This window comes from Ambystoma mexicanum, chromosome 2q (genome assembly GCF_040938575.1).
Source record: "Ambystoma mexicanum isolate Mex_15411 chromosome 2q, UKY_AmexF1_1, whole genome shotgun sequence".
NCBI classification, from domain to species: Eukaryota; Metazoa; Chordata; class Amphibia; order Caudata; family Ambystomatidae; genus Ambystoma; species Ambystoma mexicanum.
The window spans coordinates 978564406-978591184 of NC_090924.1; the positions used below are offsets into that span (position 1 = coordinate 978564406).

Here is a 26779-nt window from a genome sequence, read left to right on the forward strand (position 1 = left end):
TGTGAACTGAATGGTTGGAAGGCCATTGCCTATAAATAACTTTACTGTTGTAGCTTATTAAGGTTGATGTAGCATTGCATCGCTCAAAGTATGCCGTGTGCTGGTGCATTTGTTCTTTCAGCCCTACAGGAGCACTTCGCCTGCATTTATCCCTATATAGTTTCGTCCAGGCCGAGAATTGATTTGACGATAGGCGTATATAAAACGTACAAATGTCAAGGCATTTAAGTTCCTGCTTTTAATTTATTTATTGTATAGCGGGAAACAAAGTAATGTCCCTCTGAATATTAAAAGCCTTCCTGTATAGGCACGTTTTTGTAAATCCTTTCTGAATCTACGCAGGCTATCCGCCAGTGGTAGGATTTTCAGGATGGAATAAAAGGAATGAGTAAGCCATCGGCTGTTGTGACGCTAATATTAGTCGGCGTGAACGCGCACGTTAGGAGAGACTGTCATTCGAATCACATATCCCAAATACATGAGCCGCTGCAGACCTGTACTTTGGGACACTGCAGTTTGTGGTAGCTGTGTAGTCGCATGGCCTCATAGCGAGGGGTCAAGTCCTAAAAAAGTGGGGGTCTCATTAAGCTACCAATTGATTGTGGTGTCACCAGAAATTAGCACATCAAGGTGACCTCTGAAAAAAGTGGGGGAACTCCATCCACCCGCGTGTACCCTCGACTTGAGCCCTGCTTATTGCCATATGGGCTAGAGGGGTTTGCCAGAAGCCTTTGTTGGGATTCCTGTAAAAAATCTTTGTATGCCATTGCTCGATTGCTCCTACGTAGTTGTGGGCATGCCTCAGGAAATGATTAGCTTCTAATAGTGTGGGGTGATGTGTGATGAAAGGAATGGCTGGGATTTTGGTTCTAGCGGCCAGCCACCATTTATATCTCACGTACCTGAATGTAAAATATTTAGGCCCGTGCAGATGAGACTATTCAGAAATCTAGAATCTTTTTACTGTTTTTCTAATAAAATATACCTCCATTTTGTTTTAAAACCTGATGTGTACAACCGAAAGACGAGTGCAAGCGTAGGGAAATGTCCGTCGTATGGGGAACCATGGACTCGAACTTGGTGAGCTGAATACTTGGGCCTCATTCCGAGTATGGCGGTAAGGGATAGCGGCCACCGGTAACGAGACCGGTGGCGGTGATCCCTTACCGCCATACTCCGAGTTCCCTTTGCGCCCTCGCCCTTAACGCCTGCTTTGAGCAGGTGTTAAAGTCGAGGGCGCAAAGGGGCCTCCAAGCCAATAACGGTGACCGTAATGAACGGTCACCGTTATTTGCATCTTCCCCATTCCCATTGAGCCCTATGGGGGCTCATTTGGGAATGGGGAAGAGCCTTGGTGAATGGGGAATTACCCCCCCGCCAACCTTGGAATGGGCGGTAATTCCACCATCCACCAAGGCGCTGCCGGTCCGGGTACGGCGTCAACCAAGGCGTTAATAGCGCCATTGGTTAGCGCCGTACTCGGAATGAGGCCCTATGAGTGCTAAAGGGGAATCGATTCCTGTGTGTAACCGCCATGCTGATTGGGGCTAGGGAAAGTGAGCTGAGGAGGAAAAGTGGCCACTTTTGTTGCAGAGCCAGAAAACGGAACGCTCAGTGGAATGGTGATTTAGTCCAGGACTTGTCTAAGGTTTGAAGATCACCTGTGCCTGGTCATTTTTCTCTGTAGAGTTCCTGTAAGGTCCACCTTACACTATTAGAATGTTCTTTCCCGAATCCCTTTCAGTCTTGTGCATCACTTCTACTGCTTCTGCGGGTGATGAAATTCTGATTCACTTTTTTTCCATCAAATTGCTCGTATGTGGCTTGTTGAAGGCAGGGTGGGATGGTTTATTCAAAGGGAGTCCCTCTTCACTGAAGTGGTCGTGGTTGGGAGTTGACTTTTCCGTTTGACAATTCCACAATGCCCAAACAGTACAATGTAGTGTGAGGGGTCAGAAATGAGCCGGACAAAGTTATTCATATTCTCAAGTGAAGACATTTAAAAAAAACAAAATGGGTTGGGAAGCTGCCTAACTGGCCCTATTCTAAGAGGAATTTCCCTACCTAAAAATTAAAACTAAGGATCAGTCTATGTCAGGAAGTCAGTAACTGAAAAGCCATCCTTGTGTCCAAAACGTCCTATCCTGACCCTCACACTAAAACAAAACGACAAAGGGTGCAAGGACATTTATTTTGCTTGATGTCCAACAAAAATCTTATCCAAGGTAGAGACCCTTGGATCCTAAGGGTGGTCCCCTTCCCCTGTTCAAATTAGGATGGCACACATTCCACTTTAATTAACAGTTCCTTTGTTTATTCTCTAGACTCGCAATGTTCTTGCTTAAATTGCAAGTTTTGCAACAGTCTTTCTATAACATTTCTTTAAACTCTGCAGATTGCCTGGTGTACTCCCCTGCTAGGAATCTTCATTTAATCTCAACCACCTGGTATACTTGCCTGCCAGGATTTAATTTATAGTTCCTTTCAGATCATCTGGTATACTCTCCTGCCAGGAATCTTTACATAACTTCAACTGCCTGGTGTACTTGCCTGCCAGGAATTCTTCTTAATTGATTCACAGTTCCTTTGTTATACAAAAATGGCCTTTACCATGAGGTACTTGCTATATTTGCCTATGGTGGAACCTGCTCAAACCTCTCCCCCACACTGTCATTTCATGCCCCGGTATTGTATTGGGGGTTGTCTTTGTACTGTGACTTGTCTGCATACAAACATTCTTATTATTGGGTATTGCGTTAGTACTGCCTTGACTGCATTCAAATATTCTTTTTCTGCTCTTTTCATCGTAATAATCGCATATTTATTAAATACCGGCTGGCACGCTTGTCAGAACGCTGTGGGACCCCAAGCTGCTTTGGGATAACTCACAGGTCTCTTCCAGCGCCGGCGACTCTGCCCGTGCCTTTGTGGAACAGTTGCTTCATTCGCTTTCAACTCTGGAGTCAGCAGAGGTCTCCAACGTTCTGTGGGGCTCTGTGGTCACACACTGGCTTCCTCTCTCGGTCTGTACTGATGAACGCTGCTGCCACAAGCGGCCCGACATGCAGGAGCTTCTGCGCTGCTCCTCATGTCTCCACAGCTTTTCTTGCTAGACTGCAGCGTTCCTCCTTCTTTCCCGGTAACCTTCTCTGTGTGTCTCGCATTCGCGAGCCTCCGCCTGGAGTTTATCGTCCTCTCTTGCACTGCTCGATTTAGTGCGGCCATCTTCAAATGTCCCGCGCACAGTAGGCTTTGCAAAACAACTAGCCTGCATGTTATACTTTGGGGTACCTGTCACTTTGCTCAAACTCTGTCATCCTCCTCCTCGTCTCAGTACCTGTGTGATTATGGAAGTTGGAGTCCATGGATGTCTTTGGGCTTCTGCTTCTCAAAGGTTTTTTCTCTGGATATTTACAATAGGGCATATTAGAAACATAAGGCGGTATGTGCGAGTTGTGGGTGTTTGGGTTAAAGGTGGGGGTTTGACTAGAATGACAATAGGCCATTAGGAATTCGGGTATCCCATGGTCGTCTTCATGGGAAAGGGGGGAATACTGCCTCTTGACCAATAGAGCCAACATATCTCCCCAATAGTTGTCTCCTCCCATGTGATTTTCTCCCCTCATAAAACCACCCACAGGTTCAGGTAGCGGCTGTCATCCCCTGGCCATATGCGAGGAGGTCGCTGCCGGGGAATACATGATGACACCATTGGATTCATCACAGTAGGTAATGTGTTTGCAGCTCAGTTAGGTGATTTGTCACTTTTTAGACTTGGAGGGGAAATGGTTTAGGATTGTTAGTGTGGCATTATTTCAGCCATCCTTCCTACTGGAGTTGGAGTTTTGGCAGGATTGGATATAAAGTGCATCTCCCTCAATCTTCGTTTCCCTTCCTTGGAGCATTAGTAAAGACTGCAGGTCATAGAATGGCGGCCGCTCTGGAGTGCTCTTCGGCTCTCCGTTTCTTGGAGACACCTGTGTTAAGGCAGGCAATTCAGTATTCATACCCTTAGAAAGATGTTAGGGGAACCAGAGGTGCCCTGGTCATTTCTAGTACCCTGTGTACCCCTATTTCCACCTGTGTAATATTTTGGGGGCATACTTGTTCATTGTTACCAATGACCTTGGTGAATGAGTGTTTGGTATTTGGTATGGAAGAAGCATCAGTGTTACCGTTTTGTTATGGAATCTGATTTTGTGATTTCACGTGTGACAGTCAGTCGAGCTTGAACATTTTGATTGGTTCTCCTGCACACTTGGGTTGACAGGAAAATGTTTATCTGACTTTGTGGGTACCAAGAGGGTGATGCCTATCTATTCGATAACTTCTTCTCATGAAATGCTCTCTGTGTGTGACTGAACAACTACTGCAGGATTACAGGGAGTTGTAGTGGCTACACCGCCCTCTAAGCCAGACACTACCACTAAACGAGCAGTGATCCCAATCATAAAGGCGAAATGGGCAGCATGCCTACTACACCGCTGCAATACAAGATACTGACAGACATGCTGACAGGAAACATGAGATGAGCCGTTAATGAGGGCTCACGAGGTGTTTGATCACAAACCATAGCACCGTCTGAACACTCATGTACCTATCCGCAAGTGAGCCATAATAAATTAAGGGTTTTAACGTGGAATGTACAGGGTGTAAATGATCACTGGAAAATCAGTAAGGTGCTGGCATATGCCAATAGACATGGCATTCATATTTTATGTATCCCAGAAACCCACCTGCTGTGGGAGAATTCATGAACCATAGCAGCTAGACAGGGGCACACTGATTGCTTTATATCATACTCTGGCTACAAACGGGAGTAAAAATACTGGTTCACAAATCACTGAACTTTGCATGCCCCAAGTCGATAGTTGATAATGAGGGCAGAAACGTACATCAAATGCACCGCCCAGGAAAACAATATCCATGCCCCCAACATCGACTCCCCGACATTCTTTCACGAGGTATCCAAACTACTGTTGCCAGACTTAAGACACTATGGTTGGGCGAAAACATACCATACCAGTACCATATAGTACTAGACACATCACTGGATTGCTCAAGATCCTCTGTGCCCAGTTTTTCAACTCAACTTTGTAATTCCATACTCCATATTCTTAAACCTACTACCAAGGCCCTGGTCATGGGAGATTTTAATTTTTGGCGGGGAATATGAATGATCCAGAGGTAAAACAGCTTGAGGATGCACTGGGGGATTTGGGTTTTAAAGAAATTGTTAATGTACCCACGCACATTGAAGGGAATACCCTGGATTCGGTGTCCCTACAAAACATTGATAGTACTGATCTGTTGATTGCTGATCACCACTTGCCCTTGGTCGGATCATTTCTTTATTTATTTTAAAATGGGATGTGAGAAGGATACAAGGAACAAGGAGGTTGGAAAAATCATAATTAAATCAAGGAATTTTAGGAAGCTTTCCCCACAGGCATAAGGACCTTGGCTTCTTCCCTTGGCTGCAAAGGTTAACGATTAGGTACTGGCTGATATTATTGATGCCTTTCAGCAAACTATGCAGAAGGCCACAGATACCTTAGCATCACTGAGAACCAAGCAGGTGGTGGGAAGACAGGTAAATGCTTGGTTCACTCCAGATTTACAAACCCTTAAAAGCATCACAATTAAGTGTCTTCATACATGGAAACATCTCGCAGGAGAAATACGATAAGGATGCTTATAAGAAGGCAGCTAAACATTGTAAAGAAGCTGTTATAATGGCAAAAAGAAATTATTTTGACCATAGGATTGATGGAGCCCAATCAGAATCCAAAGAACTTTTATTTAAATATTGAAAGAACTAGAACACCCACATCAGAATAGATCAGATGCTATTACTAAAGATGTTGCCCGGTGCACATCTACACAGGAAGCAATGTTTGGAAATCTCAATCGGATCAAACTTAACATGGAAATTGCTAAAAATCTGTAGCAGTAATAGCTACGCCTGTGGCATTGGAACAACTGTTCCATTTTAAACCCATTTTGTATCTGAATTGACTCTGATTATAAAAAACCTAAAACCCACATCCTGCAATGGGATGTCTGTCAGGTGATGGTGATAAAATCATGTTTGTAGATGCCTCCCTTTAGCGAAAATCCTGTGCCTAATCAAGAATCCTTGGAATACACCCCTGCTTAAAAAGCCTGGTTTATGCCCATTAACACCACACCTTCGAACTACCGACCAATTACAAATACACTATTTTTATTGAAGACCCTGGATCGTGTGGCATATATGCAAGTTGTGAAACATCTGAAGTCTAATATCATGCTGAATAAATGGCATCGGTTTTCAGGGAAAACCATGCTACTGAAACAGTTCTACTTGATCATGGACAAGGGCCAGATGGCTTTGTTTATGTTTTTGGACTTTCTGCTGCATTTGACCTGGTGGACCACTCTTTGTTGGTTTCCAGGTGGAAGGAGGTGGTTGGGTTCTCAGAGAGGACTGCCCTCTGGATTGAGTAATTTTTGAGTAGCTGCTGTTGCAGGGTCAGTAGCAAGGCTGCAGATGCCTACTGGGGTGGGTGTAGCTAAATCTGAGTGCAAAAGTTCTCTGGTCCCGCCCCGAAGGACGGAATGTCCCCACAAGTATGGAGGAAAGGGGACTATGGACTAGGAGTAAGGTAGTTGATCAAAGTCGAGCTGGCTCTGAGATTTCTTTAGGTGGTAAACAGAGCTCCAAACTGCTACTGGACTTCAGAGTTTCTGGGAAGCTCAATCAAGACTCGCCTAGGTGAGTTGGTAATTCAGCACTGCGACTCCAGGGAGCTTTTCTGGCACCTGCAGGGGGTCTTTCACCTCCAGTCAAGGTCCAGGTTCCAGATGTACCAGCAGCAGAGAGGCCTTCGTTGACAGTGGTGTCATCCCCTAAGGATTAGGGGGCACTCTGGGAAGAGATCTGTCTTCCTTTCTTTAGTATGTATTCTCTGAAAGACACAGGAAACCCCACGCTTTGGATTGGAGTATTAATTAAGATTTAGATAGCGGAAAGACATCCAAAGGAAACAATTCAAAAATAAAGGTATCAAGGATTTTATTAAACCTGATACTAATTTAATATATCAAACAAATCATGATTAAATCTGCACTTGTAATAACAATTTACATAGCAGGAAACAACTTTTATTAAAAAAGACACATCTATATAATAAAAATCATCTTATTCAATCATCCAAGCATACAACCTCATCCATCCATTTAGACAAACCATTCATACTAAACACCAATCAATATACGACATAAAATCTATAAGAAAATTCATCATAATTAATTTATCTGAAAGATTTATAGAAAGAACATGAAATCAATTTGACGGGCCACAGCAGATGATATCAGTGGCCTAGGCAATTAAGATGGGTCCCAGAGTTTTCTGACCACGACCTCATCTTAGTCCAAACTCGACCGGTTTCGACGTATATACTTTAGTGTAGTGACGTCTTCATCAGGAGTAACAAAAATATATTCTAACATCAAGAAAGAAAGAAAATCACAGATAATACATATCAATGTGTGAAGCCCTTGTACTTGGACAAAAAACATATAACATCCATAATAAAAATATCTATAGCGGAACAATAGGTAATAATATACAAGAGCCTGCTACCAACCCGGGAAAAAGTTCCAGGATGGACCTGAGGTGTCTGGCAGAAAGTAGTGCTACCCTCTTGTATTGGTGTCTCCGAGAGGCAGATAAGAGCCAGGCCATAGACAGAATCAATGCTACAGATATACAAATGTACACATAAATATCACAAGGTCAGTATGTCGATCCTCCACTACAGCGGCCCACGGACAGGACACGAGAGTCACATACTTAAGATAAAACTAAAGAATATTAACTAACCTTCATTCATGCAATGGAAGGCCGTGCGTCTCTTCCTTAAATTGTACGCTGTGTTCACTTATATTAAACAATAGCTTCTCCGTAGAGGTTCCTGCAGATAGCGAAGTGTGTGGACGCCAACGTTCTTCTCGAGAATGTCCAAACGCTCGTTCAACCAGCGGTCATAAATTTGGAGGTGACTCCCCGAATCCAGGGTTGGCTGCACCTGATGTTATATGGGCCTAAACACAACACAAGAGTTTGAGTATGTGAGAGACCGATTGTTCTTACAATTATATTATTGGCTACACCCAAAGTGAATTACTTCCAATTGAAAATAAATTGATAAATTAATACCACAATTGTGACTAAACAAATACGGCTTACTGAAAAGCTTGCTATTTAGAGAATTTCAAAAAGGTAGGGGAGGGGGGGGGGGTGGGTTATTGCATTTGAAAATTGCTCAATATTTCCGACTCCAGATTGCTTGACTCGGATGGGGTTTAACGGAAAGCCAAAGATGTAGGGCTCCCTTCTCTAAACAATAAAGGCAAGAAGCGATTTGAAAAACCGCCGTGATTCGAAAGGCCCCCACACGACAGAATGTTTACCTTAAGCGAAAGAACTCGCCAGTTCTCACAGTAGCTAGTCACCCGTATCCCAGCTGGGTCCGATTGGAAGTGGCGTGCAACACAGTATCACCGTTTCAAGGGTATTGATATATGCGTGAAAAACATCATGTGATCACGTAATTAACCACGTGACCACAAACTGAACTGGCCTACGTTCTAAATGGCCGTACCCTCTCAGATGAAAAACGCACGTGATTAGGCAGTATACCAGTGTACTACCCGACATATATAAAATGTTAAGACAGGTAGTATTTAGTTACTCGAATTCCATGGTTCCATGGTATTAAGGCCCAATGTTAATGTTTTTAGATTAAATATCCACATTTGTTCCTTGTAATCCAAATTTTTTAATAGTTGGGGTTGGTTTTGTGCATATACTTTTTCTATGCAAAACCATTCCATCTGATCAGCCGTATGGCCCATCTCGACAAAATGGATTACCATTGGGGCATTGAGGTTTCGAGTTCTGATCTTTGAACGATGTTCGTTAATACGGGTACTCACTTCTCTGGTTGTTTTGCCTACATAAAACAACTGGCATGGGCAACGAATGGCATAAATGACATTCTTACTTTTACAAGTGGTAAAGGTACGAAGGGTCCACTTTCTGATCTGTGAAACAAATGACGTAGTTTTTTTGGAAAACTTACAAGCAACACATGAAGTGCAGGGATAGTGTCCCACCACTGGGTTAGAATTGGTATCGCGGATTGTATGCACTTTAGGAAAAGTTCTACTGGCTCGAGTAATCTTTTGCTTCAAATTTTTACTTTTTTTGAAAGCAAATAGAGGTCTGGGTATAGATGTTCCTGATGTATTAAGAATTCGCCAGTTTTTTAAGATGATCCCTCTAATAGCATTACTGTGTTGACAAAAAGTTGAGACGCATACTAATTCATCTTTCTTTTCAATGTCTCGCTTGGGTGTCAATAAGAGGTCTCTGTTGGTATATCGAGCTCTCTTTTTAGATTTTTTTATAAGTTTCTTTGGATATCCCCGTTCCAATAGTCTTTTTTCCAAAATTGCTGCATGTTTGACAAAATCTGCGATATCTGTGCAGTTACGGCGTAGCCGTAAGAACATCCCATATGGTAAGTTACAAAGTAAACTAGCTGGATGTTGGCTCTCATATTTCAACGTAGTATTTCTCTCTGTGGGTTTTCTATGTAATTCTGTGCAGAGATACCCTTCTTTGAAAAAAATAGACAAATCCAAGAAAGGAATTCTGGATCCTGAATATTCAAAAGTGAAATGAATATCTAAGTCTACCGCATTAAGCCATTGAACAAATAAAGTCAATGATGTTGATGAGCCTTCCCAAATCATAAGTATATCGTCGATGTATCGACGGTACACCTTGATTTGGCCCCTAAATGGGTTAAATGCTGACAGGATTTTTTCTTCCAAGAGTGCCATGAAAATAATGGCAAGATTTGGTGCAAAAGTGCACCCCATCGCTGTCCCTTTACATTGCAAAAAGAATTCCTCCTTGAATTTAAAAAAACTGTTCTTAAGGACTAGCTCTGCTGCTTTACATAGGAATTCTGTGGGAACCAAATGTGGTTGTATGCGCCGGTCTAGCATTATGCGCAGGCTCTCCACCGCTCTATCCTGAGGGATATTTGTATAAAGCGCTTCAATATCAAGCGTTACTAGAATTTGAGTACTGGGATCAAATGCTTTTGTTTCAACGAGGTTGATGACGTCTCTCGAGTCAAGAAGAAATGTGGGCGTGGCCATCGCCAGTGGTTTAATAAAGAAATCAATGTATTTCGAAAGGGGTTCCAGTAGTGAACCACAGCCCGAGACTATAGGTCGTCCTGGGGGGTTCTCAGTGTCTTTATGTATTTTAGGCATAATGTAAAATAGAGGTATGCGATCTTCCGACAGGTTGATAAATTCAGCCTCTTTAGTGGAAAGGAAACCCGATTGGTTTCCTTCTTCAGTGAGTTTGAGTACCTTTAGCTTAATCATTTCTGATGGATCTTTCTTTAGTAGTCTGTTCCATGTTCACTTTCCCCTTCTCTCTTACTCCCAAAGCCTTCTCTTCTCCCCCCTTCCTTTTCTGTTCACTATTTTGGTGTTTCTGTTGCAGTGCCTTTATTTAAGGTTCAAAGACCCAAATGGTGGACATTGGCATCGGGAAAGGTGGCCTGTGATTAGGATTCTCTTACTTGCGGCCAGCTGGTTTGGCATTTGAAGGCACCTGTTTGGAGGAAAGCACTTTGCTATCTTTCTTCACGCCCTATCTTTGGCAACCTCATTCTATTCTTAAGAGTGACAACTATTTCATTTATAATGGCCCTACATTTTGGATCAATTTTTGAAGGTTGTATAATTTTTGAGAACGGTAGACCATCAATCACTGAGATGTTAAGTCAGTTTCGAGATCGATTGCAAAGGATTAAGGGAATTAGGAAGTGGTTAATGGTCCCACTTCAGAACAAAATCAAGGTCGATTGCAGACTTTAATTCTACACTGCATCCTGTGCCTACTTGTTAGGGGCATGGACAGGACGTTGTGGAGTTCTATGCGGGTTACAGCTAGTGTAGGGTTTGAAGGTGGTTATATAAGCAGATTGATAGATTAGGTGATCATTAATGTCAAGTCATCCTGTCATCAAGTCGGCTCTTTGAAGCTGTTCTCCCGCGAGTTGGCATGATCCAAAACAAAAAATACAAATACTACTTTGGAGGCCACCTGGAAATGCAAAACAAGGGGTTTGATTGACTGCATATTTGTATAACATTTGCATTCTAGTATGAGCGAGCATATAAAAGAGCAAGCAAGAGACATTTACGGGACAGAGGGCTACTTTAAAAAACAAATGAATCTATTCCCCTAACCAGCTGTCACACATTTGTGACATACAGCATAACATTAACTGAAATGCGCATTATGCTACCTGCCAGAAGGCCCTGCCCCAGATTGCTGATGCAAATAATTACAGTGGAAGTTCAGGCGCTCTCCTCCCTGCTAAATTTAAGTGCAGGCTCTTGTGTACTTGGGTGTGTACTGCACACATATTCCGGTCTCCTCGTCTCTATATACACAAACATCCCAGGTCCTTTTATTGATTGCTTTATTGATTTTTCATTGATTAATGATAATACGTATTTTAAGGGATCTAGAGTAAGACTAGGACACAGTGGCATCTCAGATGTTGGCTATAAACTTGTATACATCAAAATAATGGGAGGGGTTGGGGAAACCCTGTCTATCCCGAAGTCTGAGGAGTTTCCTTGCCTCAACAAAATGAATGAACATCTGTGTCAGGATGTTTAAACAAAAGAGCGCTTTCCGTCCTGTGTCCAAAACCCTAAACTGACATTTAAACTCTAAACTCAGTATAATGTGTACAAGGACATTTTACGTAAGCTATCCATTTGGTTGTATACGAATTGTACGAATGACAATTGTTCGAATAACAATTGACCTTCTGCACACTTGACCGAATTTAAACGGTCAATTAGGATATATATGCGGGGGGAAACCCCCCGCCTTCCACCCCCCCAATCCAACCCCCACCCCAACCCCCCACACAATCCTCTTATATTATTATTACCCCAACCCATAATATATATATAAATGACCATACGGTCAGTTGTGCATAAGGTCAATTCAGACCCCTATTATTCGAACAATTGTGTTATTCGAACAATTGTAAACGAACAATTCGGGCAATACCATCCATTTGCAGCTTTTCTTCAGAGTTCCAAAACATAAAGGGCTTTTACCTGTAGAAATAAAAGGATTAACTAAGTTCCTCTAGAGAAAAGGGTCCTCCCTTCCCCTATGTTTCTTCTGGCTGTTTAATATTTGTCCGGTGTCTCCAGTTAACAACGTAATAATGTTCCACTGTTCTCTCCTTTCCTCGCCTTCCTTCTTCCCCTCTCCTTCCTCTCCTCCCCTCTCCTTCTTCTCCTCCCTCCCAAGTGTAAGGAAAATTCTTATTTCTCATGGCTCCTCATACACTTGAGGTTCTCTTATATATTCAATTTATCATGCTCTGTGTTTCCATTGGCTTCAAAGGGTTAGTTCTTTCCTTCTCCACTGATTATTTATCTGGCTATTCCTGGTATATTTCTCTTGCCAGGATATTTAGGATTTTCTCATTGATCCTCCACAAAGGAGTACGATTCCTCACTTTGTTTACTTCTTAAAATTTTATAATTCCATGTTCACTTTGCTTCACACTCCTGGTTTACTCTCCTGCCAGGATGTTATACTATTGTTTCACAAGTTCAAGATCACTTCCCTTTATCTTTCTCTTGTGGCCGAGCCCCAGACTGGCGGTTCTCCCATGTTCACTAACCTGCAAGGATTTTTACTTTCTCCAATTATTCTTTCTTTTATCCAAAAGATAACATTTATCCAATGCTGGGCCACTGACCCTTTCTTAACAAAGTTTCTCAGTTTCAACACTTCCTTACGTTGGGTCACTGCCCCTTTTCTAATATTGTCCGCATCATTCATATTATCTCTGGGCTTACCGGGTGGCTTTCCTGTTCCTCGCATCTCCCTTTCTATGTCCTCTTTGGCTCGTTGACTGTGCGTGTGTCCTGCCATCTGATTAGCCCCTGCTTTGGCTATTTCTGCAGGGTACGGCTCTTGCTGCTTCAGGCGCTCAAGCGGTGAACTTCCTTCGGTCAGGTTTCCTTGCACGTTTCAGCCACTGTGATACTTCTTAAGGTTTGCTTGTGCTCAGCATTCTGACCGGTGCTAGAATAAGTCAGCAGTTTCTTAAGTTTCTCACTCTCTCTCAGCCAATTCTCTCTCATCTGTCTTCCAGCTGTGGCAGTTTTAAAATTCACGGCATTGCTGAGCAGTTTCCATAGACTAGACTGCGTGTTGGCTTCCCGGCCCTAGTCATCTTCATTGCTACGTCCCTCTCCCTTGTCTCAGTATTCAAGAAAGGGGGGTAGGCAAATAAGGTACTTGACTGGAAAATTTTGACATTCTTCATCTATATTACAGTAAGCCATATAGGTATGTGGAAAGGGTACCTGGATGTATTTGGAATTTATGGTTGCTCCATTATTTCAGTCCAATATTTTCATGTCCCTCTAATGTTTGTCTTCCCCCACGTGGTTCTCGCGTGGATAGCCAGCCCCAGGGTCAGCCGGGTAGCTTCTCCCTTTCCCTAGCCACACAAGAGAAGCTTCCCTCCAGAGAATGAGGGATGATAGATTTGTCACAATACATAACCATTTCATGACAGGTGGTAACAAACCAAGTTATAGGAAAAACAAATCAGATATATATTAGCATTCACAATGTCGAAGGGGACATGCATAACATGATGATGATGATGAATAATTCATTTGCGCTGCCAATTGGACTACAATCCAATTTATTTTCTCATGGTGGGAAAGATGGAGGGAAGAGAGCGTTGCCTCACATGTGGCTGACATTGGGAATCCAAAAGAAGACTGAATCAACAGGTTGTCTCAATGTGACAACCAACCAACGTGACGCATACTGCCCAACAACGAGGCACCAGCAACACCCTCAAGTACACAATGCAAAGACTTGTTGCAGCTGTGGCATGCTATTTCCTCCTAACACTTAATGCACAGCAATTTTAATTCTGTTTGCAGAGGGGAAAACCACACCACCTGCAACCAAGAACAGGGCAGCCAAATAAACACGAATTGAGTTATGTAGAAGACAAACCCTCAAATGCTACTCAATGACCTCAGATGACCAGGATCACAAAAGAAAAGACTGCATATACCTAATGTTGGACTAACGGAACCCTGAAAACAATACAGAAGTAAAGCTACTTGTAACATCAATCCATTTTGTTCCTAATTCATACAGGGGCCACTGTTAACATCATAGGTACGACCAATATCATGTCTTGTCAGACAATCCGCAGTTGTCTCCATCCAGTACATGCTTACTGTAAGGATGTGGAAGGAGAAGACTTAGACAGACACAGGTGGCATGCTTTTGGGCAAAGGCTTTTACTTTTAGCAAAAAGAAGAAAACCTAACTATCCCTAACTCCAAGAGGGGTTTCCCTGCCTCAACAAAATACTAAGGAAACATCAGAATGTCTGCAGCTACAAAGTTTGCCGCCCTGGGTCAAAACTCTACTACCCTCACTTACACTTAATAACCAAACTAAACTGGATTTGTCTCTTCTGGGTCCAGATGAATGACTTCCTTCTTCTGGACTGGTATACTTCACATAACAATGTAGGGGGAATGTCTCCCTTTCCCTGGCCTTTGTCAGGCTAGTTTTCACAGTTCCACAAAGTAGGGGTGGGAGGAGGGGGGGGGATCATCCTTCCCCTAGCCTTTCCCAGACTGGGTTTCACAGTTATACAAAGTAGGGGGCATGTCTCCCTTCCACTGGCCTTTCTCAGGCCCTTGATGAGCCTCTCCAGTGGCTCATTTGGGCAGACCTGGCATACTCCCCTGCCAGGTACTACCACGAGGAAGATTTATGTCTGAAGAACTACTCACCAGTCACAGCTGGGTCCTTGACCCTGTATTTGTCCAAAAGGTTTTCCTCCAGTATCCCTGGTACACTGCCATGCCAGGTATACCGGTTCTCCACTTGAGGGTCCTTGACCCCATTACGACTTCTCATTCTCGAGTCCAGACCCCTTCACAATGGCTTTTTGTTCTCAGGTCCCAGGCTCCTTCACATTGGCTTTTCATTCTCGGGTCTATGACCCCTTTACATTCTTTTTTCTTGCCCACTCGAATTTCCCGGGCCACCCCTGTACCTTCCGTATGGGCTCCCAGTTGCTCACCTCGGTCTTTGGCTTCTATGTGTCGATACTGATGGTTCTTCAAAAGTTTCCGGTTTGCACGCTGCCATACGTGGCCCCCCAGCACTTACTGGGAGCTGGGCTTTGTGTACCTGCTTGACCTCCTGCAACGCTCTTCCGTGCCAAGAGCCTCTTCCGGCTTCAGTGTTCGGTCTTCTCTGGAGCAGATGGGGACACCTTAACTTCTTTTGCTACATCCAGGTCAGCCGCCGCAGGATCAGCTTCTCTGCCTGTGCTACGGTACCTTTGCTTGTGGTGCGTCCGGGAAGGGACTGACCCCATGGTTAGGCCATCTTCCATCTTGAGTCCCATCTCATACGAGAACTAGACTGTTCAGTGATTTTGTATTGAGGTTACTTTATGGCTCCCAGTTTCTTCCTCGTCCCAGTATCTCGAGATGACAGTTCAGTGGAGTCAACCCGATTCTTCCTCGTCCCAGTACTGGCATTATTGGTGTGGCATAAGTACATAGGAACTTATGGGGTAAGACAAAGGTAAGGAAGGCGAGGGAGAAAGGTGGGTGAGGGTTGATTATACCACATTGGCCCATGATGTTCTCCCTGTATCCCAGAGGGGGAATCCCTCCCAATGGGATCCTCCTGCTGAGTACCACCCCCAGGGGGACTGTCTGGTAGCAGCCTCACCTCCCTTGCCTTATTGCAAGGGCCTCCCTCTTGGGGAGAAGGGACGACATCACAGGATTTGTCGCAATACCCATAAGGTATATATACATTTGCAGAAAGCAGTAGAAGAAGAGTTCAATGCGCTTTTTAAAAACAATAGTATTGATAGAGCTATCAGTCCAACACCGTGGGATCTTGCTGTTTGATGCATTCCCCCAAGGTAGAGGGGGAACATGCCAGATTGTGTCATGATCATACGTCTAAACGAGACAAAGTGTCCTCAAAACTAGATCTAATAAATGTCTGCCATCAGCTGCACCCTGAATCATGCGATATTATTGTATTATTAGGACTGTTTATATCGATACAAAAGACTACATTTCAGCATAGCATCTGCAGCCAAAATCTTTCAATCGACAAACGGTTGACCTTCCCCTTCCAAAATGCATTTCATTGTAGTGATGATATACTCGTTTTTGGTAAATCCACAGAAATGCATGACTCGACGCTCATGGTTTGTGCAGTTCTGCTTCAAGCAGAGGGAACAAAGGGACACAAGCTCAATTACCCCTCTTTTTGTCCGCCTCGCAGTAGGGCAGGGACAGAGGGATTTTTGGATAGATATATTTCTTGTCTATCTGAGAGTCGCATAAAAATATTTCATTATTCAGAGGGTAGTCACAGTAAAAAACATATTTTAATAGTATAATTTATACACTTTTGTAGGTGGTTGGTGCTGTCCACCAGGCACCTCCAGACTTAGAAAACAATACATACAACTAAAAAGTCCAAACTAACACATACATATTCTGCTTGTGGTGTCTAGGTTAGTAGAGTGACAATTCTAATGATGCACTTTGTCAATTTTAATTTGTTGACTTTCGAAAAATGGGGAAACTAAGACATTCAATGTACAGCATGCAATTTTAAACGCTGCAAGAAAACACAGTTGTTTCAGTGTTAGGATGTCTACATATGTTTCGGCACATAATATGCATCAACACCATCCCTGGTGTTCTGCTATTTTAGTTGTGGCCCTCTTCAGGACAGAATGTTGTTTTTCGGAATGACAAAAAGTTCAGAAAAAAACCCCAGGTGTTCACGTTGTTTTTCAGTGCTGTAAAGGGTGGAAAATATGGAATTTGTGTTAGTGGTGTGTCTAGGACTCAACTTTGCATTAAAAACTCTTCTGATAGAAATTTATGCGACATGGATACAATCTTCTCCACATTCCCACTTCTTACTGACCTTTGTATGCTTTTGCGGTCGGACTTAAGATTATTATTTTTGTTCTAGGCAAGCGTCGAAATCGCTGTCATGCCCTGGATGTCATCATACAGTTGGTTGCCTATATCTTATTTGGGCTTAATGGTTGGTCCTTACGTCGAAGTAATTCAGACTTTCGAGCCTACGGACACAATTGAAAATTTAAAACAAACCGTTTGTTGCGTTTATGCGTGTTGGTATTTCAAACATAGAAGTTGTCTTCATTTTTTACTGACCTGAGAGTATCGTCAGAGGGTATAATTTAATTTGGCGCTAGTTGTTTTTGCAGAGATGCATGTCCCCTGCATGTGGGTTCCCAGGGGTACCTTCTTTTCCAGTTTGACAGAACCTGTGGGGGCAGATGGAATAAAACCTGCGTTTAGGAGGCCAAATCTCCACATGAGCCGTAATATACTTTTTTTCCTTTCGCTAGCGTGGTTTCGTAGTTGTTTTATGAAACATTAGCGTTTAGGTTTTGTTTACCTTCTATTTGATTCGATGAAACGATCTTTACGTATCGTAGTGCAGCTCCTCTCAGTTTCGACGTAGAGGTACCAACTTGTTTGAGTTTGGTGTTTCAAGAGATGAAATATATTACTTCCGTATTGCTTCCGTAGTTGCATATCATGTGACTGCCAAGTACGTCTTTCGAAAAACCCGTTCATTTCTTGGCGGCGCATGCGGCCATCTTGAAGTGTGTAAACTAAATGGTTGATCCTTTCTTTTTTGTAGGTTTTCACATAACGTAATTATGTTTTGTTCATTAAAATAAATATGGTGGTACATAGACACGCCTTGGCAGTGTTTTCATTGTTTACATACAGTATAGCCCGTGTATTTGTTATGGTAGAAACGAAGTCTGGGCTCCAGGGTCATATAGGCTCGAGATATTCTCTTCAGAAGAAAATTCCCCACTCTACTGATGAGTTAAGACCATTTTTTACTGTATCTAGGTCAAAAATCCATTTTTGTTCGCATTTGCGCAGAGCCAAATCACGGTCTCCGCCTCTGTTTGAAATTTGAACTGTTTGAATGATAAACCAAAAGATTTCACATGGTTTATGTTTTAGTTGGAGATAGTGGGCTACAAGAGGTTTATTAGGTGTCTGATTTCTGATGTTGGTCCGATGTTCTCCTATGCGTATTTTGATGTGTCTTTTTGTTTTCCCGATATACAGGAGTTGGCATGGGCATTGGATCGCATATACTACCCATTGCGAATTGCAGTTTGTGAACGATCTAAGTTGCCAGTCTCTTTCTTTCAATTTTATGTTTTTCATGTTTTTCGTGAGTGGGCACCTCCTAGATTTGCGTTTAAAAGACAGAAGAACCTAAAAGACAGTTTGGTCCACACATATCCTCAATCAAAAAAAACAGACTTACAGAACACCCTTTGGGACCTTCCACCGGTAACAGGACATTTTAAATGTGGCATGTGTTCGGTTTGCCCACTCACGAAAAACATGAAAAACATAAAATTGAAAGAAAGAGACTGGCAACTTAGATCGTTCACAAACTGCAATTCGCAATGGGTAGTATATGCGATCCAATGCCCATGCCAACTCCTGTATATCGGGAAAACAAAAAGACACATCAAAATACGCATAGGAGAACATCGGACCAACATCAGAAATCAGACACCTAATAAACCTCTTGTAGCCCACTATCTCCAACTAAAACATAAACCATGTGAAATCTTTTGGTTTATCATTCAAACAGTTCAAATTTCAAACAGAGGCGGAGACCGTGATTTGGCTCTGCGCAAATGCGAACAAAAATGGATTTTTGACCTAGATACAGTAAAAAATGGTCTTAACTCATCAGTAGAGTGGGGAATTTTCTTCTGAAGAGAATATCTCGAGCCTATATGACCCTGGAGCCCAGACTTCGTTTCTACCATAACAAATACACGGGCTATACTGTATGTAAACAATGAAAACACTGCCAAGGCGTGTCTATGTACCACCATATTTATTTTAATGAACAAAACATAATTACGTTATGTGAAAACCTACAAAAAAGAAAGGATCAACCATTTAGTTTACACACTTCAAGATGGCCGCATGCGCCGCCAAGAAATGAACGGGTTTTTCGAAAGACGTACTTGGCAGTCACATGATATGCAACTACGGAAGCAATACGGAAGTAATATATTTCATCTCTTGAAACACCAAACTCAAACAAGTTGGTACCTCTACGTCGAAACTGAGAGGAGCTGCACTACGATACGTAAAGATCGTTTCATCGAATCAAATAGAAGGTAAACAAAACCTAAACGCTAATGTTTCATAAAACAACTACGAAACCACGCTAGCGAAAGGAAAAAAAGTATATTACGGCTCATGTGGAGATTTGGCCTCCTAAACGCAGGTTTTATTCCATCTGCCCCCACAGGTTCTGTCAAACTGGAAAAGAAGGTACCCCTGGGAACCCACATGCAGGGGACATGCATCTCTGCAAAAACAACTAGCGCCAAATTAAATTATACCCTCTGACGATACTCTCAGGTCAGTAAAAAATGAAGACAACTTCTATGTTTGAAATACCAACACGCATAAACGCAACAAACGGTTTGTTTTAAATTTTCAATTGTGTCCGTAGGCTCGAAAGTCTGAATTACTTCGACGTAAGGACCAACCATTAAGCCCAAATAAGATATAGGCAACCAACTGTATGATGACATCCAGGGCATGACAGCGATTTCGACGCTTGCCTAGAACAAAAATAATAATCTTAAGTCCGACCGCAAAAGCATACAAAGGTCAGTAAGAAGTGGGAATGTGGAGAAGATTGTATCCATGTCGCATAAATTTCTATCAGAAGAGTTTTTAATGCAAAGTTGAGTCCTAGACACACCACTAACACAAATTCCATATTTTCCACCCTTTACAGCACTGAAAAACAACGTGAACACCTGGGGTTTTTTTCTGAACTTTTTGTCATTCCGAAAAACAACATTCTGTCCTGAAGAGGGCCACAACTAAAATAGCAGAACACCAGGGATGGTGTTGATGCATATTATGTGCCGAAACATATGTAGACATCCTAACACTGAAACAACTGTGTTTTCTTGCAGCGTTTAAAATTGCATGCTGTACATTGAATGTCTTAGTTTCCCCATTTTTCGAAAGTCAACAAATTAAAATTGACAAAGTGCATCATTAGAATTGTCACTCTACTAACCTAGACACCACAAGCAGAATATGTATGTGTTAGTTTGGACTTTTTAGTTGTATGTATTGTTTTCTAAGTCTGGAGGTGCCTGGTGGACAGCACCAACCACCTACAAAAGTGTATAAATTATACTATTAAAATATGTTTTTTACTGTGACTACCCTCTGAATAATGAAATATTTTTATGCGACTCTCAGATAGACAAGAAATATATCTATCCAAAAATCCCTCTGTCCCTGCCCTACTGCGAGGCGGACAAAAAGAGGGGTAATTGAGCTTGTGTCCCTTTGTTCCCTCTGTAAGAACCAAGTCCCGTTTTCAGCTCAATCCCCCTTTACCAAAAAATTGGGACTTACCCTCCTTTATACACTGCTTCAAGCAGGCCTGACACTTAATGCGTGGAAGTGCACATTCATAAAGTCAAATCTCAAGATTTTACAGCCTTGTGCTCTCTTTTCAAGGAAGGGAGCTGGACCTGGGAAAAGCACAAGTGCTGTTTCAACTTAACGGCCCAAAGACATAAGGGAGAGGAGTTAATTTCTGTGCATGGCTGGATACTGTGCCCAATATCTACGCAACTATGCGACAACCGCACCACTTCGAGAACTGACTTTAGTAGGTCAACCTACAGAGTGTAATAAAGCATTCGTTACCGTGAAACGAGTGGGCGAGTGCAAAGTATCTATTCTATTTAGACTACAGGAAAGGCACAGAAATGGACGCTATGCCATTGGTACTGGGTGTGATACTTGCATGACAATCAAGAAGAAAGTAGTGTCTCTCAAACTGTCATCACTTATGTCAGCCGTGCCCCCTACCCAGTGGAAAAAGCATACTCCCAGAGGGAGAAACAGAGCGTAGTTGTCTTCCGTGGGCATGTATTTTCACAACTTTAGCTATGAACAAAATCACACTTCTAACAGGTCTTCAAACACTAATCGTGATATTTGGAAACCCGAAACTAAAGTTTCCTCCATGCATCGGGAATTGGAGCCTCTGACATCAAGATTAGGATTTCACAAACTGGGGAAGGCCTAAAATCAAGCTGACTCCAAATTCAGACACCCTATTGGACATCCGGAATCCCAAGAAAGAAAGGATACAATGGAATATGTAAACCTTGAGATGTGCCATGTAATACTTCTACCCTTATCTCTGAAAGAAATGACAACAACTGAAAGACTCCACACTAATGACTGCAAAAGAGATCCCGTTGAGCAGCAAATGGAAACGCTTCCTTGAACCCAAGTACCACGCGATGGAAACTGACCTCACTGAAATAGAACTAGCAACCATCAAAGAAGAATTTGCCTGATTCAAAGAAGGTGTTCTTTCAAGAGGCAGCAGGATCTTTCTTCGATAGAAGATCAAAGCAACAGGACACAGAGGATTTGCTGCCATCAAACACCTGTTGAGGGATAAGAAATGGTTACCACTCATGGACAAAATGGCAGGAAGATGATGCAAGTATGGCACACATGTTGTCAGTGCATGACGACAATCAATCTGCCGGCCCCAGTGGTGATATCAAAACTACTGGACAGAGGGTGTAGCAGCACACGGCTGCTGACCCTTGTGGATCCATGGATGAACACAACATCCTATGGGTAATGAATACTCAACGTTGGAACAGAAGGGGGCGGGTGATGAACTGTGTTGTCATCTGCGTTGGGCTTGTGTTGGGTCTAATAATGTATTTGCTCTGCTTGCTGCATGTGCCCAGAGCGGGTTAAAATGGATTTAAAAAAGACCAAAAGGCAGCTCTGCGCGTGCAGTGTTTATCTCCCGTGCTTTATTCGTTAGTCATGTGATGGCACATTACTTTTTTTGCAATCTTATTGTGCCTGGGTCAGGCCTGTACTTGTGATAGGTTGTATTTACAAACTTCAACAAGAGCAAGAGATGTTTTGAAGGGTGGAACAGCCAACACAGGTTTCGACCAAAAGGGTCTTTATCAAGGCTCTGGCATTTAGTGATATGTTATTTTCATAATATAAGTGACAGGATGCAAAACAAATTTTAGATTGATGCAAAATGCATGTTCTTGAATTCCACAAGTCACGGACATATATCCATTCATGATACATTGGTTATAAGCAAGTAGCAGAATAGCGAGGCGATAAGGGAGAAAGGGAAAAAGGGGGGGAAGAAAGAAAACAGGATGAGGAAGGTTTAGCATTTAATCTGCGTGCTGTCAAATGTGGGTGGACCCATGTTAATGCTGTTTAGTGACTGACCCAAAGCAGAGGAACCACGGGCCCTGAATTTGCATGACGATTGTGGGGTAGATGATGTGAAAATGCTAGTGTGCGTTTTAGGCCAGTGCTGGAGTGCTGATCGCACCTACGCAGTGCTCATAAATCCGAGGTTGCATAATAATCAGATAATAATTCAGAGTGGTGCTGGTCCTAACCGGATGCGGTGCCATACAAAACCTAGATATTGGGGGTGGCATCTTGTCCTGCCCCCAAGCGCGCTTTACATCATGGAGTTCCTGCATTCAATTTGGGGTCTAGATAAAATGTTCCCGTGGCTATGGCTCTAGGTCCACTGCTTTGTGATGACCCCCCCCCCCCTGCAATATTGAATCACGAATATCTTTGGAAGGACAATCTGGGATGAACACAGTGTCCATTACATTCTCATTTATCAGTATTGGTGAGATGTTCAGTGGGTCAATGACCAGCCCTTGTGATGTCCGCAGTTTGAATAAGACAGAGGAGGGAAGAAACATTCTATTCCCAGTTTGGTTCCATCTGGGTGAGTGATTGAGCTCTGCAGATTTCTGTATGAGTAACAAGCGTTAGCTGCAGGTGCAGCCTGGCGCTTTATTGCATGTCCTAATCTTCTTGATTTTCGTCTGCTTTTAAGCAGACTGGTGTCTGTGGATAAATAAAAAGGCGGGTGGGGAATGAATCGTGCTTGATTAAATAGGACCGCGTTAGTGACTGCTCACCCGGCCAATTGAATCCAGTTGCTGCGTTTAATAACGGCACCAGCGCGTGCAGACTAAAGGTTGCATTGAAGAATCTTCTGGACAGCTGCTCCCGTCCATATCGTCCCAAGCCCTTTTACCAGGGGAGCCGACTTATGAATTTCCCGGAGGAGGGGGGGGGGGCCCAAATACAGGAAGTGATATCACTGGCAGTTATATGACCGCAAATTTGCATGTAGTCGCCAACTTGGTGCAACGTCGCGTGGGGGGGGGCGTTTGTTGGCGCGCACAGCGGAAACATTGGCTAGCATGCACTGCATATACTAAAGTCAAGAAAGAAGGAGATTTAAGCCTTTGAGTTGCATTCCAGTAAGACATCACTGCCCCTACTCCACCGCTCTATAATCGTCCAGCAACACAACTAGGATGGGAGAATGAAATGCTTGCTAAACAGAAGGTACAGCTGCAACGAGAAGTAAAGATGTTTCCCCGATTAAAAACTACCAAGCAAGACATGTGTGGTGCCATAGTTCAGTAAAACATCAACAATTCAAACTTACAATAGTGCTGCTGTAGATTGGCCAGCCACAAGTGACATTTGCTACAACGTTACCTCTGGGTAACCAGATAGAGTTAGGGATGTAGCTTAATCTTAAACCTTTCAGTGGACACATCAGATGTGCTTCTGAAGTATAATGCAATCCTGGCTGAAGTATAATGCAATCAAGTGTGGTTTCAGACTTGGGGGTGGGGGGGAGTGGAGGAGGGAGGGGGAGAAGAGTGTTAACTGCTTTTAACATTGTAGTTTACCAGAAATTCTGGTAAAGTAGTATACAGTGTTAAAATGCATTTACCCAGGCTCACCCTGCACCCAGGTGATGTTTGGGACTGATGGAAGCACTCACGTCTAAATGTTGTAGCCATGGTTGTCTCCATGTTTTAAAAAGTCCCACTTTCCGGGTTTTCAACATTCATTTGAAACACCCCTTATTCAAAAAATGAAGGAGTCAGTAAAAAGCCAATGCTGAAAAGCCTATTTCATACAAGTAGTAAGACCCAAAGGGTAAGAGCGACTGTATAGCAGACCATGCCAATGTAGGATACTCCAGGATTACCTTCAGTCAGAATTCATCCACTGCAATGTTCCTAAATTAAGATTGCAGAGTAGTGTCCGACTGAACCTCAATCGGCCCTTCCTGGGCATCAAATGGATGATGCACCACCTCCTCTGCCAGAAAAGTCTGCATCACCCAGTCATTAATGCCAGCATTTACTTCAGGGAAGTATTAATCAAAGCTGGACCTTAATGTTGCTAGGTGGCTTGCACAGCTCCAACTGTTCTTTTGCAAAGGTCTAGCTTCCTCTTGAAGGCAAATACTTTTTTATTCATTCTTTCCTCTGTGTTCACATGTCCACAGGAATGCCCCCAAAGGTGAGATTGGGAGTTTCTGGGTGGTGAGTTCTAGTGGTCTTAGTTTCCTTTATAAAATACACAAATCACATAGTATGTCAACCAGACAATGTATCATTGTGTACAGCTTAAAGGGGGCCACCTGATCCAAAGCAGCACACTAGGAGATGTATTTTGGAACAATCAACATTGTAAACACTCCTAGTTTAGATTGTAAAGAGTGCTTGTGCTGCAATTACAAGCACCCAGTTAATAAAGTCCAGACTTAAAATGCTTGATCAGCATTCAGTGAGTAAAATAACCTTATAAAAACAAAATGCAGCTTTGCATAAAATTGCAGAGAATTTTGGGATTATGGGGGTAATACCGCTGAAATCCACCATTGAGTCCTATGGACTCCAATTAATGGGGACTAACACTGCCTACCACCACTTGTAATCCGGCAGTAATGCCGCCAGACCAAGTGGCAGTAATGGTAGTACAGTTTGGTGGTATGTCGGCAGATTTACAGGCCACACATAGACATCACCTCTCTCCATGTTGCCTTTTATTGTAAAGTGGATTACCAGGTTTCAGACCTGTAAAATACCCCCGTCTCCTCAGGTGACTCAGACCCCCATCATTCCATCCTACATAAACTTGATGCCCCCAGGCTGTTCTTCTTGTCTACTTTTATTCTACCCATGTAGATCCAGGAACGTCATACTCCTGTTACTTTCATGGATTATTTTACTTCCTGTTCCTTAAAGCCAGGGGTCTTAAACATGTGGCTCTCCAGATGATTTGGACTACGACTTCTATGATCCATCACCATTGACTATGCTGGTTGGGGCTAATGAGCATTGTAGTCCAACACATCTGCAGAGCTAAAGGTTTCAGAACCCGGCGTCCAAGCAGAGGCCTGGAACTCCATACTGCCACAAGCACCTTATCATTTGACTCTCGCTCTGAAATAAAGTCTTTCTGCCGGCCCTTTACCCACAAACACTGGTTGTTAATATTAAACCTTGGAGCTGCACACGTTAATAGCACTAGTGCAAGAAACGTTCAGGACGGGCGGTAAAAAGACTTCTGTGGGTCTTATGCGGCCTATGAGTTCACAGGCTTTGGTTGACCAGGGAACAGCACACGAGGCATGGAGTTGGGACAGGATGGCAGGTTAGCTGCTGGCAACCTTTCAGATGGCAACCGTAAACCTATGAAGAGGGAGCGGAGATGTGCAGTGCTTCTTTGCCCCCCTGATTCTCTGATTTGTCAGAGCTACATTTTCAAAGCCTCTCTATGAATGGAGCATGAGTGCATTCATCTCTCAGTTGACTCCCACAGTTATTGTTCTGTCTGCGTCTTTCATTTGTTATAAAACAGCACCCAAGGTCGGTGGCTCTCAGGGGGTAGGGAGCCTGGGACGCTCCAAGGACAATGAACTGGCAGCCAGAGGGTTTTAGCAATGCGCTACTTTTGTAAACAAAATGAACCCCCAAAAAATCTTTTTTTTTTGTGACTGCACCAGTAAATCATCAAGAATCGATGACTGGGAGAGAGGCTGCAGGAGAGCGATTACCCCTAATTTGTATGGTACAGTAGCACAGATAGGAGAAAGAGGTTAGTTGGCTCTCGACTTACATCTACCTGTTCAGTAGCACACCTGGGAGTGGGTAGTTGAACTGGCTTTGGGGTCCCCGTTTCTCTGTGATAGCATACTCTTGAGGGCATACTTTTTTAATGAACATTTAATTGCATGTGTATACCAAGTGCTTAATTTGTAAAACAGTAGGTGCCTGTGCCCAAATATGTTCTAGCACTTCTGTGACACTTGGGCAGTTCCACACCACTGCTGCCACCCAGGGTCGGACTGGGACAAGAAATAGGCCCGGTCACCCAAAACAAAGTGGCCCACCCCTCGCCTAAAAAAAGTGGCCCACCCATCGCCTCACGACACTTGACCTCTGATATCACCGCAAGTGATGTAATTTGACCCCACAACAAAGTGACATCCCGGGAAGCGATGAAACACAACCTTTCACCCCTTGACAAAATAGGAAGTGGCATCAAATAGCATTGTTCCTAAGTAAACTACACTACGAAAAATATGGTTAGGATTTCACTA

The 26779-nt window shown here is 43.1% G+C and overlaps 1 long non-coding RNA gene across 2 annotated transcripts in view; it reads right to left on the reverse strand.

Annotated features, from left to right (window-relative positions):
- Positions 1-7041: 7041 nt before the first annotated feature.
- Positions 7042-26779, reverse strand: part of LOC138569046 (uncharacterized) — a 43742-nt gene continuing 24004 nt past the window's right edge. The window contains exons 2-3 of one of the 2 annotated variants that reach the window (XR_011303080.1): positions 7868-8088; positions 7042-7487 (exon numbers count right to left, since the gene is read on the reverse strand). This is a non-coding gene — a long non-coding RNA (uncharacterized lncRNA). Of the gene's footprint in view, positions 7488-7867; positions 8168-26779 lie in introns of those variants that run through there. The other variant, XR_011303079.1, reaches the window with a different exon arrangement.